A 15,768-nucleotide genomic window follows, 5' to 3' on the forward strand; every position below is an offset into this window, starting at 1 on the left:
CTCTCTCTCTCTCTTTCTCTCTCTCTACACTTGTTCACAGATTGTCTCACGAACCGCAGATTTTCCAGCTGGACGTGTTCACTGTCGCTAGTAATTTTCACTATCGATCGGTGCCGTCCACTTCCGACCGCATCACGAGTACCGAAATATATATCTGGATTAACGGGAAGCCAAATCCCAGTGCGACTCGCAGCCGATCTCTCGACCGTTTCAAATGCAAATTGAATTGAGAATGACCGATCTCTAAGTTTAGAACAGAAATTAATCGATTAGAGTGCTATTCTCTTTCTCTCTCTCTCTCTCTTTGTCTTTTTCTCTTTGTTCATTTTGAAGTAAAAAAAATATATCGTCTAATAGACATTAAGTGAAATATATACATACTTATATATTTTTTATTCGCGTTAAAATCACCATTCTTTCTTAACATTTTTGATTCTAGCCATTCACAATTTTTTTTCCTTGCAAACGAAAGCTGTCTTTGTGTTTGAAAAAAAAAAAAAAAAAAATACTCCAAATCAGTATGAATTATTTAAATTTTATTTTTATTAGCATTAGGAAAAGATAAATTTCAAGATGATCATCCCTTTCTCTCAATATTTTTAATCCTAAACATTCTCATCTTTTTTTCTATACTCGACAAGAATAGTTTTCATGCATTTAATAAATATGATCCATATATAAGGAAAAAAAAAAAAAGAAATGAATTATTTCTTTCTTTCTTTCTTTCTTCTTTTTTTATATACGCGTTAAGATACAAATTTAAAAATCATCAACTCGTTCTCAAGGTTTTTAATCCTACCAGCCATTTTTATTTTCTTCGTATAAACATAAAAAGAAAAAATATATCCAATCGGAATGAATTATTTATTATATATACATATTTTTTTTGTAATTATTAAGTATTAAAATACGATTAATCTCAAGATCATCACCCTTTTTTCCTAAGTTTTTAATCATAACAGCCATTTTCATTTTCATCGTACAGTCGAGAGCTGCAAATAGGTTGAGTATATAGAGGCGTAGGTCGAACGATCGCTAGATAAAAGTGAAAGGAAAAGGGTGATCGATAACGGTCGTTAGATAGCACAATGAACAAGTCGTTCGATAAAAGATTGGGACAGAAGTAAAGGGCCAGAAAAAAAGAAAGGGGCTAGCCGGTAGTTGAACGAATGAAAAGATGGAGGAAAACGGTGATTGTCGGTTGAAACACCCCTTGGATACTCACGAATTTTTTTTTTTCTTTTCGAAGAGTATACTTTCCCATATATATATATATAGATATAGATATATTACATATATCTCAAGGTCATATGAAGCATGAAATCGATCGCCAAAAAAAGAAGAAGAAGAAGAAGAGGAGGAAAAAATAAGAAGAAAAAGAAAGAAAATTTATTCGATGCTTTATATAAAACTTTTTCTAACATTACAATTTCGAAACACACGAGGTACAAACAAGAATTCAAAGAAATTCATTTTTAATTGAAAATTGAATACATCGACGACGTGTGTACACTGTACTAATGAAAGCGCGATGAGTGTTAAACATATAATTTGATTGTCCTTTAACTGTCGTTGAAAGGGTTCTTAAGATTTTAATTCCAATATAAAACTCATCGAAAGTACGGTATTTATTACTTCTTTCTCTCTGTCTCTCTCTCTCTCTCTCTCTTTCTGTCTTACTGTGTTAATTTTTATAGCAAAAAAAAAAAAAACATAAGATTCGTGAGAAGAAAAAGGCAGGCAAAAAATGTGATTAAAAAAAAAGAAGAATCGTCCTTGTATATCGAACGTATTCGATAAGTCGCAATTATCTCTCGATAGGGCTCGGCTGTTTGTTCGTTCGATCGTGCAAATATGACTTGCAGCGAAGCGGAGAAGAAGGATAATTATAATAATAATAATAATAATAATAATAATAATAATAATAATAATAATAATAATAATAAAATTACAATTTTCACAAGCTCGACCTCTGATCCTCTTGGGAGCAATTAAAAGCAATTAAAAACGTGAGATTACTGTGTTTCGATGCTGAAATATTTATATTGAGAAAAATCGTTTCGTCCATAAATCTAAGAAAAGATTCGAGGATAAAATTTCAACGAAATTCAATGTAAAAATGCAAAGGACGATAAAAGCGATCGACATTAACCGGTCCAACGCGTTTATTTTATCAAAGATTATTATTTTCCCAGGGCAAACGTTCGGAACTAGCGCGCGTCATCGAAATAAGAAGGACTTATCGTGCTCTTCCAGTCGAACGAAGTTCACTCGTCTCGAATGGACCCGTTCGTGATGCTGCAATGCACGAAAGAGGAAAAAAAAGAAAGAGAGAGAAAGAGAGAGACGACATGAATTTCACGCTCTCTTCAAAGGGCTTTGATATTTTTCTTTCCAAATCGAACGAAAGCGGACGAGAAATAAATTAAAAAAGAATTAAAAGTAATTTGAAGGAAAGAAAGAAAGAAAAAAAAAAGAACAGATTAAAAAAGGTGAAAACTATATATATATTGCTTGGAACTCAAAGGTAAACGCGTTCGTCGGGGATCAAAGGAGAAATTTTTCATAAAAAATAATAAACAAAAAATTATATATCACTTTTCGATCGAATGTTCGATCAAATGATTGCATGTGTCTGTATATATGCGCGCGTATGTCGTGTGTGTGTGTGTGTGCAATTTTTTTTTTTTTTTTTTAATTAACAAAATATTTTTATAGAACTTTTTATTCTTTTTAAAAGTAATGGCAGATCGATGTACCATTATCGAATACGAAGTTAAAGAAAAATTGAAAGAGAGAAAGAGAAAGAAAGAAAGAATGAGAGTAAAAGACTCGACTTTGGTAAAGTCACCGATATACCGTCAAACGCCATTGTATGATCGGAGAGTTAGTTCCATGGAAATATTATGACGTGGAAGAGGGCTGAAGGATAGGGAACAATGAAGTCGAAGGTTGGAAGCAACGTTGCCTTTCTTTATCGCCCTTAAATATTCATCCCCCGTGTTGAGAAAAGGGCGAGTTTTTGTGGACGGTCAAAAGTGACGAAGGGAAGAAAAAAAACGAAAGATAGATAGAGAGAAAGAGAGAGAAAAACAGAGAGAGAGAGAGAGAGAATAAAAGGATCGATGTACCATACTGCTACATGATTCAACGAAAAAAAATATTCCTTGTCAGTAAAAAAAAAAAAAGAAAAAAAAATGACGAAAGTTTCAAGTACTGGATGTATTAAAAGTTCTTAGCAGGGCTATTCAAAAGCTTTTAGATGACTTTAAAAATCAATTATACTTTTCCGAGATCTTTTTAGGCTTGTAGTATTATAATAACAAAAAATATATACATATATATATAATCAAAAGTCTCAGAGAAGAGATAATTGATGCTTAAAATCATCTAGGAACTGTTGATTCATCTAAAAACTCTTGGTACAATGAATTATCAAATTTCAAACGAAATATCGCGAGATACATGTATTTTATTTAAATTTCTCGTGCTCTTATATTTGTTAAATTCTATTACTTTATCTCTTTTTTTCTTTTCTTTCTCTCTCTCTCTCTTTCTCTTTTCCTCTTTTTTGAACCTCACTTTTGTGAAAAAGAACAGAACGTTAACTCCTCGTAACGAACTTCACATTTTTCGGTCAGCTGCTAATCGAATAAACTTTCAACGAAATCCAAACGAGATTCGTTACGTTTTTGCATTCTATAGTTACACTTACGGAATAACGAAGTAACGAAGTAATCTTCTCGATCGTTGTAATATTACTAGAATATTATTAATTGGATCACGTTTATGGATCTATTCACTTTTGAATAGATCGTATGTCCTTTTGTAAAAGATCGAATATGCGAATCGTTTGAATTTTTTTAGTTTTCAATATTTTCTCTTTTTAATTGTTGATTTTGATTTATACTTTTAAAAACACGATCGACTTTTTTCTACGTAAATATACGCTTAGAAGAAAAAGTGGAGAAGAGTTCGAGAAGACGGAATGATAAGAAAAAAAGGAGGGAGAGAATAGGAGAGATAAAGAAAGAGAAAAAAAAAAGAGACAACGAATCGATAGCTTGTCCAACTTTTTTCGAAGTCGAGGATTAATTTCGTACGAAACGACAGCCATTAACGGCTGATTAGTTCGGAAAGGTATCGCGAACGCGAATTCTCTCGAGAAGATCGATGTCTCTTTTTCCTGCAAAGGACAGACATCTTGAATTAGGGCAACATGGACCGGATATCGTCGATCTATTATCTTCCGATAAAAACTTTGACAAATGTCGTATTTAAATGAAAATAGATAACTTATAGATAAATGAAAGTTTAACCTAAGTTAAAAATATTTCAGTTTTTATTACGTTACCGAATTCGATCGGTTAAAAAAAAAGGGGGAGGGGGGAGAAAAATTAAACTTAAACGAATCTTGAACTACCGTGGTATATCAAGTTTAAACGTACAAACGTATCCCTGCCTGAGGCGAATTAATCTTTTTTTCTTTTTCTTTTTCTTTTTATTACTTTTACCCATCCTATCTCTTTTTTCTTTTTATTTGTTCTTACAAACTTATATATCACGATTAATTCACTTTTTTTCTCTCTCTGACTTTGAAATCTTCCTTTTGTCTTTTAAAACTTTTGCTTCTAACAAGTTAAAAATTTCTTCTCCCGTGATAATAAAAATATAATTATCAATAAATTCTCAAGAAATATTTAAGATAGAAAAAAGTAATAAAAAAAGTTTCAAAATCGAAAAATACGAAAAGAAAAAGAAAGAAAGAAAGAAAGAAAGAAAGAAAGAAAGAAAAGATCGATCACAATCATAAAGTAAAGTAAAGTAAAGTAAAGTAAACTGTTGACCACAAAATAAAGGTCGCTATCGGACAAGAATCGATATTAGTGACAGTTGTAGAATGATTACATAAAAGTTCTCTCTTTCCCTGTGGACCACGAAACAGGGTAAAGAGATGAATAGAAAAACACTGGACCAGAGAGTATGGTGTGTTTATAAGAGGTAGGGGTACAGTTAGGGGTAGGGGTAGGCCCGAAGAAAGTTCCAAATGGACGAGTCGTTGGATCGTGACATCATCATGGCGCCTTATACGCTTCGCTTTCGCCCATCAAATAGAGTATGTGAGTGAGTGAGTGAATCGTACTACTCGACTAACCCTCTTTGCCACCACCACCACCACCACCACCACCACCACCACCATCACCACCACTTTCTGGCAAAAGTCTCAACGAGAAGAGAAACTCGAAGAATAAACTAGCTTCGAGAGAGAAACTTTTTCTCTGCAACTTGTTATACCTCAGGACTTTCCAATGCCTGTTACACATTCTTGTAACTATCGATAATATAATGGCTACTGTTTATTTCGTTCGATACAATTTCGATACGTTGACATAACGCGATCTCCGATTTTATACAAAGGAGGCATTCGTTCGTTCGAACGTTTTTCGAGGAAAAATTTACAAGTCCCTATTTGTTATCGCGTGTACAAAAAATAGCATAAATCGTACATAAAGCGTTACAATTTTATAAAAACAATCCTTTTAAGATTGATAACGGAATGATATAATTCGATGAAATAACTGTTATTTCAAATGGAATAACAAATTTGATTATAAGTTTCAGATTGAAAGAGTAATTTGTAACACTTCGTGAGAATACACACATGCAAGAGGATACACGTACACATAATACGAACATACTTTGTTAGATTTATGGCCTCCCATTTCTTCGAACTCGCTTCATTGGCTACTCGACGATTGCTGGATAAAGTAAGTGTAGACCGAACCTAGTGTCGTTATGAGAAGTCCATTAAGCATTCGTAAAAAAAAGAGAGAGAGAGAGAGAGAGAGGGTGGAACAGAAATATTTCGCGTTCCACTCCGAGCCATTAAAGAGTTTCAAATCGTCACTAAAGAGAGTACTTACTCTTTAACTCTCTCCTTCTCACTCCCACACATACGTTTTATCTCTCTCTTTCTCTTTCTGCTCACTTCTTCGTGTCCCCGAAATTTAAAAGGTTCACCCAGTGAAATTCCGTACTAGTTTCCCTCGTCTCTAGGACCTCTTGACTCATTTTCCGTTCTATTTTTGAATCGTTTGATATTTTAAAACTGCCCGATCGATCTATGCCCTTTCGTTGAAAAATTTCCTTTCCGTAGATAGAATGTTAAAACGTGTCATTCAAAAAAGATATCTAATGTGCATATCTAAAAAAAAAATATTAGTATAATAGTAATATAGTATTATGTTGGTATCAATAAGTAAGGTAAATTTTCGATATTTTTATATCTAATTAAAATAAGATATCTATAAATATATAATGTAACGATAGCATTTATATTTGAATATAAAATTAACCAATAAGTAATACAAGTAATATCACTAAAAAACATTAATGTCATTTATTAAAAAATACTAATCTCCTTTGTAATATCCAGCTCGATTGTCGTAATTTTCTTTTTTTTTAACTTTTCCATTCATACTTTTATCACAAAATAAAATTTCAAATTCACTTCAAATATCCAAAATTGTCAATATCCTTCGAATATAAGTTATATCCAGTATACCATAACATTATATTTCTACATACAAACAATACTATAGCTTTCGAGAAAAAAAAAAAAACAGAAAAATAAAAAAAAAATTTTATATAGAAGAGTAATTCGAAAAGAAAAAAAAAGAAAGAAAAAAAAAGAAAGAAACGTGTGTACATTAACGCGTAAATCGTTTGGAGTCGTAAAAAGTTGCAAGAAAAAAAAAAGAAAAGAAAAGAAGAAGAAAAAAAAAGAGAAAAAGAAAAAAGAGAAAAAGATAGGAAAAGGGAATAAATTTGGGAAATTTATGGGGGAGCCTGTTTCTTCTCTCTTGCGAGCATGGTCGAGCTCAGCTTCCCTTTAGTATCGGTTGAATGTGCTTGGGTCGATATCGAGCCGCAGAGAAGAGCCAACATCCACTCGAGTGCCGCGTCGCTTCGGTCCCTTCTCTCCACCCCCCTCACCAACACCCTCTACCATCATACCACCTTCACCACCCTTACCACCCACACCACCCTCTCCTCCTTCACCACTTTTCTTCTCTTCTTTTCACCCTCACGTCTTTCGATCTCCCTTTCCCTTTTGCCGTTCTTTCGTCTCCGTAATCTCGCGAACACTAAAAGGTAGAAGGTAAAATACGGAAGGGTTCTACTACCATGAAAGAGAAAGAGAAAGATAGAGAAAGATAGAGAGAGAGAGAGAAAATAAAAAGAAAAAAAAGGAAAAAAAAAGAAAAGAGGGGGAGGGAAATAAGAAAAAAGTTGGATGACCCTCTTTCGTCGCCTCTTTCTTTCTTTCTTTCTTTCTTTTTTTTTTTCTTTTTTTCTTTTTCTTTTTCTTTTTTTTCCGTTAACTAAACTCCCCACTACTTCTACTCACTCCTCCATTCTCTATTCACTAGGAGAAATTTACTTTCACTAGGTTGGACAACTTCCAAAAAGTTCTCGATTGGCCACGTTTAGCTAAGATACTACGAAATGTTTATCGTCGATCATGTTATACTTACTTAACGAAAATTTGTATTTTTAATAAGAGAATGTTACGTAGGGTTTTTCGATGCAAGAGATTTATCGAATGCAAAGGGAAAAAAGAAAGAGAAAGAGAAATTAAAAAGAAAAAAAAAAGATATACGACAACACTTATTGTGAAAAATCCAATACATACATATATAATGTTTCTTATATTATTCCTATATTTAAATTAGTATGTAACTATGATTAGATAATTAGAGTAAATTTACATAGTTTGAATATAAATATTGAAAAAGATAAAGTCTTTCTTCGAAAGAACAAATTGTCGTCAGCTGTTATCAAATAATTCAAATCTATAGTTAACAGATAATCCTAAACACGTGATCGGTCTATAACATTTATTAAACAAATTTAATTAAAACCAGATCCTTTTAACAATGATATAATGATTCCTTCATATAATCCTTCAACTAAAGGGCTAATCACGTAACGAAAACTTGTATAAACTTCAATGAAGTAAATTCTAGATCTGTAGAATGTAAATTGATCTTGATAAGAGTTCTGTATAAATCCATGTTTACGAGATCCAAATATTTGGCACGCAACCCTAAACCGTGGAGTTTACCTTCTGGATAAGAGTCAATGTTTGTACTGATGAACTTGAAATTCATGCGAATTAAAGAGTGTACAATAATAATCCAAAATAAAAATAGCAATAACGTTATTATAATAAATTATTATTATTCTCCTATAATCACGTCTTTTTATCGTTAGACGATATACCTAAATGATTTAAAAAAAAATAGATGATCAAAAACGTTTCCATGGATCAGATTTCTCAAGCGTGACCTTGATACGTGAACCAATTCGATGAACAACACCCACACACGATGTGACAGATTTACGAATAGAAGCGATCGTTTTGTTTTACACGTGAAAACAAAATTATGAACTGATATTATATAGTAATTTTTATATAATTAATTTCCGATGGCCGGTATATAATTTATATTTCTATATTTGTTGATCGGATTCAAACAATCTCCGCTATTTCGTAATTTGCATTGAAAAAAGAAAGAGAGAGAGAGAGAGAGAGAGAGAGAGAGAGAGAGAGAGAGAGAGATAATATACCTACATTGTTTAAAAATTCTTTTATTTCAGTGGAAACCCAAAAATTATTAACACCTCGGGCACGCTGAAGACTAAATCCATCAGTGAGTGAGCGAGTGAAATAGAAGAGGAAAAATATCGGAAAACGATCCGTTTCATGCAGTGTAATTCGAACCTCCACGGATTGCAAGATACACCATCCTTTCGGTGCAACGAACATGAGATTCATTAGAACTTCTTTTACTTTGGAGAGAGAGAGAGAGAGAGAGAGAGAGAAAAATTTTTCTTTATTTTTTTTTAATTCTTTTCTATTCTTTCGTTTTAGTTAACAATCATAACAATTAGCGTTCTTCTAGTCGACGTTATTATAAAAAATTGTTTTAAATTTCTCTTACATTTATACTATTCAATTAGGAATCCTTAGGTCGATCGTAATACCACATGCGGTTGAATAAATATTTACCCACATTTTTATTAAATAAATAAAGTTAAAATATATCGGAAAGTTTTTATACTTTGTTAACAAATGTTCTGTTTTATCTGTTCCTCTTTTTATGTAAAATCGATGTTATCGATAAACGAATAATCTTTACCTCTTGAAACGTTCCCCCTTATCAATATTCAAAGATTTGATTTAATATCGGTCGATTGAATTTTTTCCTTTCAATGTGCTTATCCTACTCGGGCTACTTATCGGGCGTTTCGTCGACGCGAGAAGAAAAAAAGCTACGAGTTAATGAACCACTCAAAGGTAGTTCTCGATAACGGGATGTTCGATAGCTATCTTTGTTGGATGCAAAAGAAGGAAAGAGTAAGTGAGAAACAGAGAGAGAAAGAGAGAAAGAGAGAGAGAGAGAGAGAGAGAGAGAGAGAGAGAGAGAGAGAGAAGTTCGATGGGTCGAGTAGAGTAGATAGAGTGGTGGGGGAAGGTGAACTATTAACTTGCTGATATTGTTGTGAAAAGTTGAGCGTTTTTTAAGTGTACTCTGGAAAGATAGTCGAAATACTCGAGGCTCTTTAAGGGCAACAAGTTCGAGAAACATACGAAAGAGTAAGAGAGACAGAAAAACAGAGACAGACAGAGACAGAGAGAGAGAGAGAGAGAGAGAGAGATTTTTTAGTTTATGGCAAATAAACCAACGCTAAGACATACTTAAAAAAAAATTTTTTTTTTTTTTTTACGAATTTACAAGATAATTGTAATGACTTAATAAAGTATAAAAAAATATTTGGAACGATAGGTATCTCAAAGTTATGATTTATGAAAGAGCGCCAAATTCGAGAAACATACATACACGTAGACGAAGGAGATTTTCGTCTATGATAAATGAACGAGCATTAAGATAAATTTATCAAATTTTTTAAACGAAACTTTTATAAATTTACGAGATGATAATAATAACGACGTAATAATTATATAAAAAAAATTTGGATAATTTAGGACGATATCTATCCCGGATGAAGAGTCAGTAAAGGATGCTTATCCGTAGCTTTGTTAATTTCCGCTTAATTACCAAACCTGCTAAGCATATCCATCATGTACATGAGTTTGTATTTATACGCTGCGTATATATATATGTGTGTGTGTGCGCGCATACTCTTATGTGTATGTGTGTGTATGAGAGAGAGAGAGAGAGAGAGAGAGAGAGAGAGAGAGAGAGAGAGAGAGAGAGAGAGAATGTGCAAGAGTTAAAGAGATAAATAGAGAAAGAGAAAGAGAAAGATGGAAAATAGTAGACGAGAAGAGAATCTGCTTCGTTGGCAGGAGGAAACGCGAAAGTAGATAATTCAAGCTGCTTTAACGAACTTCTCGTTAACTCGATGACGGGGCTAACGTCCACGAAATTTACCATAACATGCCGCAAAGCCGCGCGTATCTCGACGTTGGTGGCCCACTTTGTCAATATTCAAGAAAGAAAGAGGAGGAAGAGAGAGAGAGAGAGAGAGAGAGAGACCGATGCCTCTCGATGTGTTGATGAACACATTCTATCAGATTATGGGGGAAAACGAAGAAAAAGCCTTCATTTTCCTTTAACCTAATTAACTTTCACCGTTTCTCGATGAAATCACCCCCAACGAGTTAACAATTTCTAAACTCGCAACGTGACAACGTCACGTCGCAATATAACACGCTTCGATTGACTTATTTCGTTATCTCGTTAGAAATTTGATAAGTATCCTCTACGTAATCATGAAAATAGCTGAAGAACCATCAATGGGTTTACTATGCGCGTTATAATTACTGCGAATTAATAAATTCATATTTTTCTAGATTAGAAGCTTTGTATCAGCGGGAAATTTAAGTATAATAATAAAGTTAGGAAAAGAGGAAGTTAAAATTAAAATTAATATTTCTTTTCTTCTTTGCTGGATCTATAGAATTTTAGCTATTTTCATAATTAATGAGGTTGCAATAATAATTTGTTACATTGGCGATAGTCATCGTGAGAATAATGTAAAACAACAATTAATGGGTTAAGTAGATATTTTCAGCAAATAGTTTTTAGCTCGAATGAATTTTTAAATAGGATTTTTAAAGACAAAAATCTATTTAAAAAATATCAAAAATAGAAAATAAAAAAAGAATTAAAACAAAGAAAGAAAAGTTTTTTCTTGGAAATTTCTAAAACTTATCGTTTCTGAAACAGATAGTTAGTAAACTAATGAGAAATTTAACGTGGCAATAATGGCACGTGCGGTGCCTGTGTTACCAACTACTGCTACTGTTAATGGTTTACTCTCTCTCTCTCTCTCTCTCTCTCTCTCTCTCTCTCTCTCTCTCTCTCTCACTCACTCACTCTCTATCTCTCTCTCTCTCTAATTCAACAAACAGTGGAGCTGAGAAGCTGAGAACACTGGCAAAGCAATACAAAGCCTTGAACAGTGTTTGCACCTATGGGCGAGGTTTGTTGACTCACGTACACTCCCTTCTGTTCACCGAAAAATATGCAAAGGGCCAATGCGTAAACGATCAACTTGTCAAACGGAATGTGTCTCAGTTCACTACTAAGAAACTCAAAGAAAAACAATAGAAAAAGAAAAAGAAAATACAAATAACGTAGGTAGCTACCCATCCTAATAAAATTTTCTTATTAATCGTAATTCGATTATGTTAAACTTTAATTTCCTATAGAAAAAAATATATGCACAATGTCGAGAATGAGGATGAAATCTATTTACCTATTTACTATATGGTGCAATAAAAAAAATAAATTAATAAATAAAAGAAAGAAAAAAAGAAAAAACTCATCTACGTAGGATCACAGAGTCGCTGAAGGACAAGAAATAAAAAAGTGTTACTATTAGGGGAGGATAAGTACTCTAGGGAAACGAATAAGCATGTTTGTACTTAGAAGAAAAGGGTCTAGTAAGAACGAGAGCAACTCACACAAATTTGTTTTTAATTATTCCTGCTTTAAAGGTCAGTCGTCGTTCGAGCCCGAAATATACTATTCCGATATGACGAATATAATTCGAAAATAAGGAATTATTTGAGATGGCCAGTCTCTGTCCGTCCATCTTCGAAGACCCACGAAACAACCTAATTGACTAAAATGAAATAATGTGAGTAATGAAAGCGAATAAGGGACACGCACAATCGTAAAGAGGAACGATCAATTTTCTTCTTTTTGATATACATATGAAATATCCAAATTGTCTGAGGGTAATCTCGTGAAAATAGAAAATTGTATATATTCATATATACATACACATGTGTATTTGATTGATAGAGAGCGTCTTATTTAATAATACTAAAACAGTTGATTACCCTAAATCTCTAGAATAAAATTAGATATAAGAAAATGTAAATGAAGAATTACTTGTCCTTTTGTTATTAATATTAGCAGAACTAAGGTAAAGCAATGACATCTCTCTCATTCGTTCCATTTTATCAATACTGAGATCTCCTTGGTAAAGTTCGTGGTCTAAGGTGTTATCATACTACGTTTAATACCTAATTCCTCCTTTAGAATGGTACGAGACGATCGCAATTAAGAGCAGAATAATCTTGATTTCCCCATTGTTCCCACGAACGCTACGTTGAATTATTATGTCCCTTTTGTCGTATCAATTTCCTCTTACGGTAGGTATATTACTCTTCAATTCTCAATTCTTATTTCTTTGTTATATCTAATATTTTACAATCTCATACGTTAAATTAAAGATTCGTCTTATCTTTTACTTCTTCCATTTTCTCTTTTCCCTTCTTCTTTCTTCTTCTCGTATTTTTTTTCCATTTATTTTTTCTACCTTAATTAAGCACGATCTACGTACGTTACTTCTATTTGTAACAATGGATCATATCCCTTGGATAGATACTATTAAGATTTGTCGCTTATGCAAAATACACAATTCGTTTATGAATGATAAAAAATTGGTCCAAGTAGTTACACTTTGCGAAGTTACCAGTCCAATTACAACGCACTTTTCTTCCATTAAGAAACTCAACGACTTTCGTAAACCTTCTAAGTTATTATTCCAGGCTCTTTTATAAACATGAGAAATTTTCAGAAGTCTTCCCCCTCGTCTCTCTCATATTCTCTCTCTCTCTCTCTCTCTCTCTCTCTCTCTCTCTCTCTCTCTCTCTGTCTGTCTGTCTGTCTGTCTGTCTGTCTCTCTTTCTCTTTTTAGCCCAGAAAGCTCTTCTTAAGTCCTCTTATCCGTCTGACCTACAATACGTGGCTTTGCGTCTGAAATTTTCCCTACGTCAAACGCAAGTGAGAACAGATTCCCACGGGGATGTTTCCTGACTTACTTTTGATTGGCGCCCTAAAGAATAATAATTCTTACCTGAGAAAAAAAGAAACGAGAGAAGAAGAAAAAATAAAAGAAAAAGAATAAAAAATAAAAAGAAAAGGAATACCTCGCCATTCCATTCGTCCTACCCCTACCTCACGAATATATTGCTTTATTATTGGGACGATTAAATTTCAGAAGAGAGAGAGAGAGAGAGAGAGAGAGAGAGAGAGAGAGAGAGAGAGAGAGAGAGAGAGAAAGAAATCTTTTTTTCAATACAACGAAAAAGTCGTTAAATTTTGTTCATTTTCATATTTTCACTCGGATCTTCCTTTGGGGAAAACTTTTATTAATAAATAAGATGAATGAATAAATGAACGAATGAATGAATAAAGAAAAAAATAAATAAATAATAAAAAAAATAAAATAAATAAATTGTTAAATTTTCCTACACCTGTTTTGGTTCAAGCACGCGCGCGAGAGAGAGATGGAGAGAGAAACAAAAAGAGAAAGAGAGGAAAAGGGAGAGGGACACGGCGCAAGTGTCGAGAAACGAGACGAGGAGAGATACAGAGCCATCCTTTACGGTACAGGGAGGGTTGAGTGGGGGGTTGGTTGCTTTGATGACGTCATGAAAAGCGCGCAAGCGCTGACTCGGTTACGTGTTGATCGTTATCCACTTTCTGCATCCTCTAAAGTAAGGCTCCGTTTATACATACATATAGTATATTGGCCTATGCAAAACGATGTGCACTCGATCATATCAAAGTGATGGCATAAAAATAATTCGTCGAAAGAAAAAAAAAAAAAAGAAAATTTTATCGAATCAATTTTCTAACCGAGCTTCTCCTTACAATCGGTTAGAAAAGGAAGAGGAAGTATAATGAAAAATTTATTTTTAAAATATAATCGCTCGTGCGAATATCTTTACCATATTTTTATACAATATAAATAATAATAATAATAATAATGATGATGATGATGATGATGATGATGATAACAATTAAATTAATTATTCAATATAGAATTGATAAAATATAAATTTGTTGAATTGAATCAAAATGTTTCGTATCGTGTGTGTGTATGTGTGCATGGACATGTGAAAATGTAGAGAAATTAAAAAACATATATATACAATATTAAATAGTAATACGTTAAAATATGATTAGTGAATATTTCATGCATTTTAATAACCTAATTAAACAAAATGTTACGATATTTGATACGATCAAATAGAAGTAATGTCGAATTTTGTTCTTGCTTTAAAATTCATTTTTAATAGGTAAAAGAAAAAAAATAACAAAAAATAACAAAAAAATAAAAGTTCATAAATTACAACAAAATGATTCTGTATGATCAAACGTGTGCATCGGCTTGTAGTTATCAGGTCAATGACCTCAAATATTGTTGTCAATTGTAAATTACCAAGGAAACTTTAACTACAGTCCTGAAGAAGATCTGGACTTACGACGAGCGGATTGCGCGAACAGAAACGGCTAGAGCTTTTGCTTGGTCTAGCTTATATACGTTGGAGATGCAGTTAAATTTGCATCCCGCATACATTATGCAAATCTTGCACCCTCCCGCATATCGTAGAGGCGTGCTTCTAACTCATTCTCTCATACACATATACATACAGACGCGTGCACGAGCGCGTAAAGAGAAAGAGAAAAACTATCTTTCTCTTTTTCTTTCTTTTCTTTTCTGTGGTTGGTTGGTTGGTTCGTTCGTACAACTTAATCGAATTTCTTTGGGTTTGCCCGCATTCGCGAATCATTTTCTATGTACCCAGATTCATATTCTCTATCATCCCCGACCTAACAAACGATCAAACATCTTCGAAAGTTTCACTGACTTTGAAAAAATTGCCTGTTAAACTCGAAGAGGAAAAAAAAAGAAGAAGAAAAAGAAAAGGGTTTGATCGCGAGATAACGCTCGAACTGACGCCAATTAAAATCTCGATGAAGGATACAAACGATCTAAAAATAAGGAGATTATATATAGACGTCTCACGTGGGTTACACTTTCAATTATAACAGGGTGATATTTCAAAATTATCTAATGATAATCGAGCTGGTTGATGGACGGAGAATGCAAAAAAAGAAAAAGAGAGAGTATATCAATAATTCTCTTTTCTCAAATGGTTCGGTAGTTAAGTAATACCTGAAGTAGAACGACAGAACATTGTTCTTTTATTGAAAGAGAAAAAAGAGAATGAGAATGAGAGAGAGAGAGAGAGATGTTGAGAGTGTAAAAAAAAAAGGTATCTACGCACAAAAGTTACGTGACGTGCGATACGCGTGTCGTACGAGCAAGCTTTTTATAGGTATCACGCGCTGTTTTACTGATATATCAGAAGGGTCTGCGACTCGTTAATGAAAATCAATATTTCCTGGACGTGTGTACGTGATGAATAAA

General features: G+C 33.2%; 1 protein-coding gene across 5 annotated transcripts in view; it reads right to left on the minus strand.

Annotated features, from left to right (window-relative positions):
- The window catches only part of LOC127063089 (two pore potassium channel protein sup-9), a 57,580-nt gene that overhangs the window by 30,805 nt on the left and 11,007 nt on the right, over positions 1–15,768 (minus strand). Inside the window, exon 2 of one of the 5 annotated variants that reach the window (XM_050992397.1) lies at positions 5,700–5,785. The exons of the other annotated variants lie outside the window; for them this stretch is intronic. The gene's annotated coding sequence lies outside the window, so the exon portion shown is untranslated. The remainder of the gene's footprint in view (positions 1–5,699; positions 5,786–15,768) is intronic. 5 annotated transcript variants of the gene reach the window in all.

Source organism: Vespula vulgaris, chromosome 4 (assembly GCF_905475345.1).
Source record: "Vespula vulgaris chromosome 4, iyVesVulg1.1, whole genome shotgun sequence".
Taxonomy (NCBI): domain Eukaryota; kingdom Metazoa; phylum Arthropoda; class Insecta; order Hymenoptera; family Vespidae; genus Vespula; species Vespula vulgaris.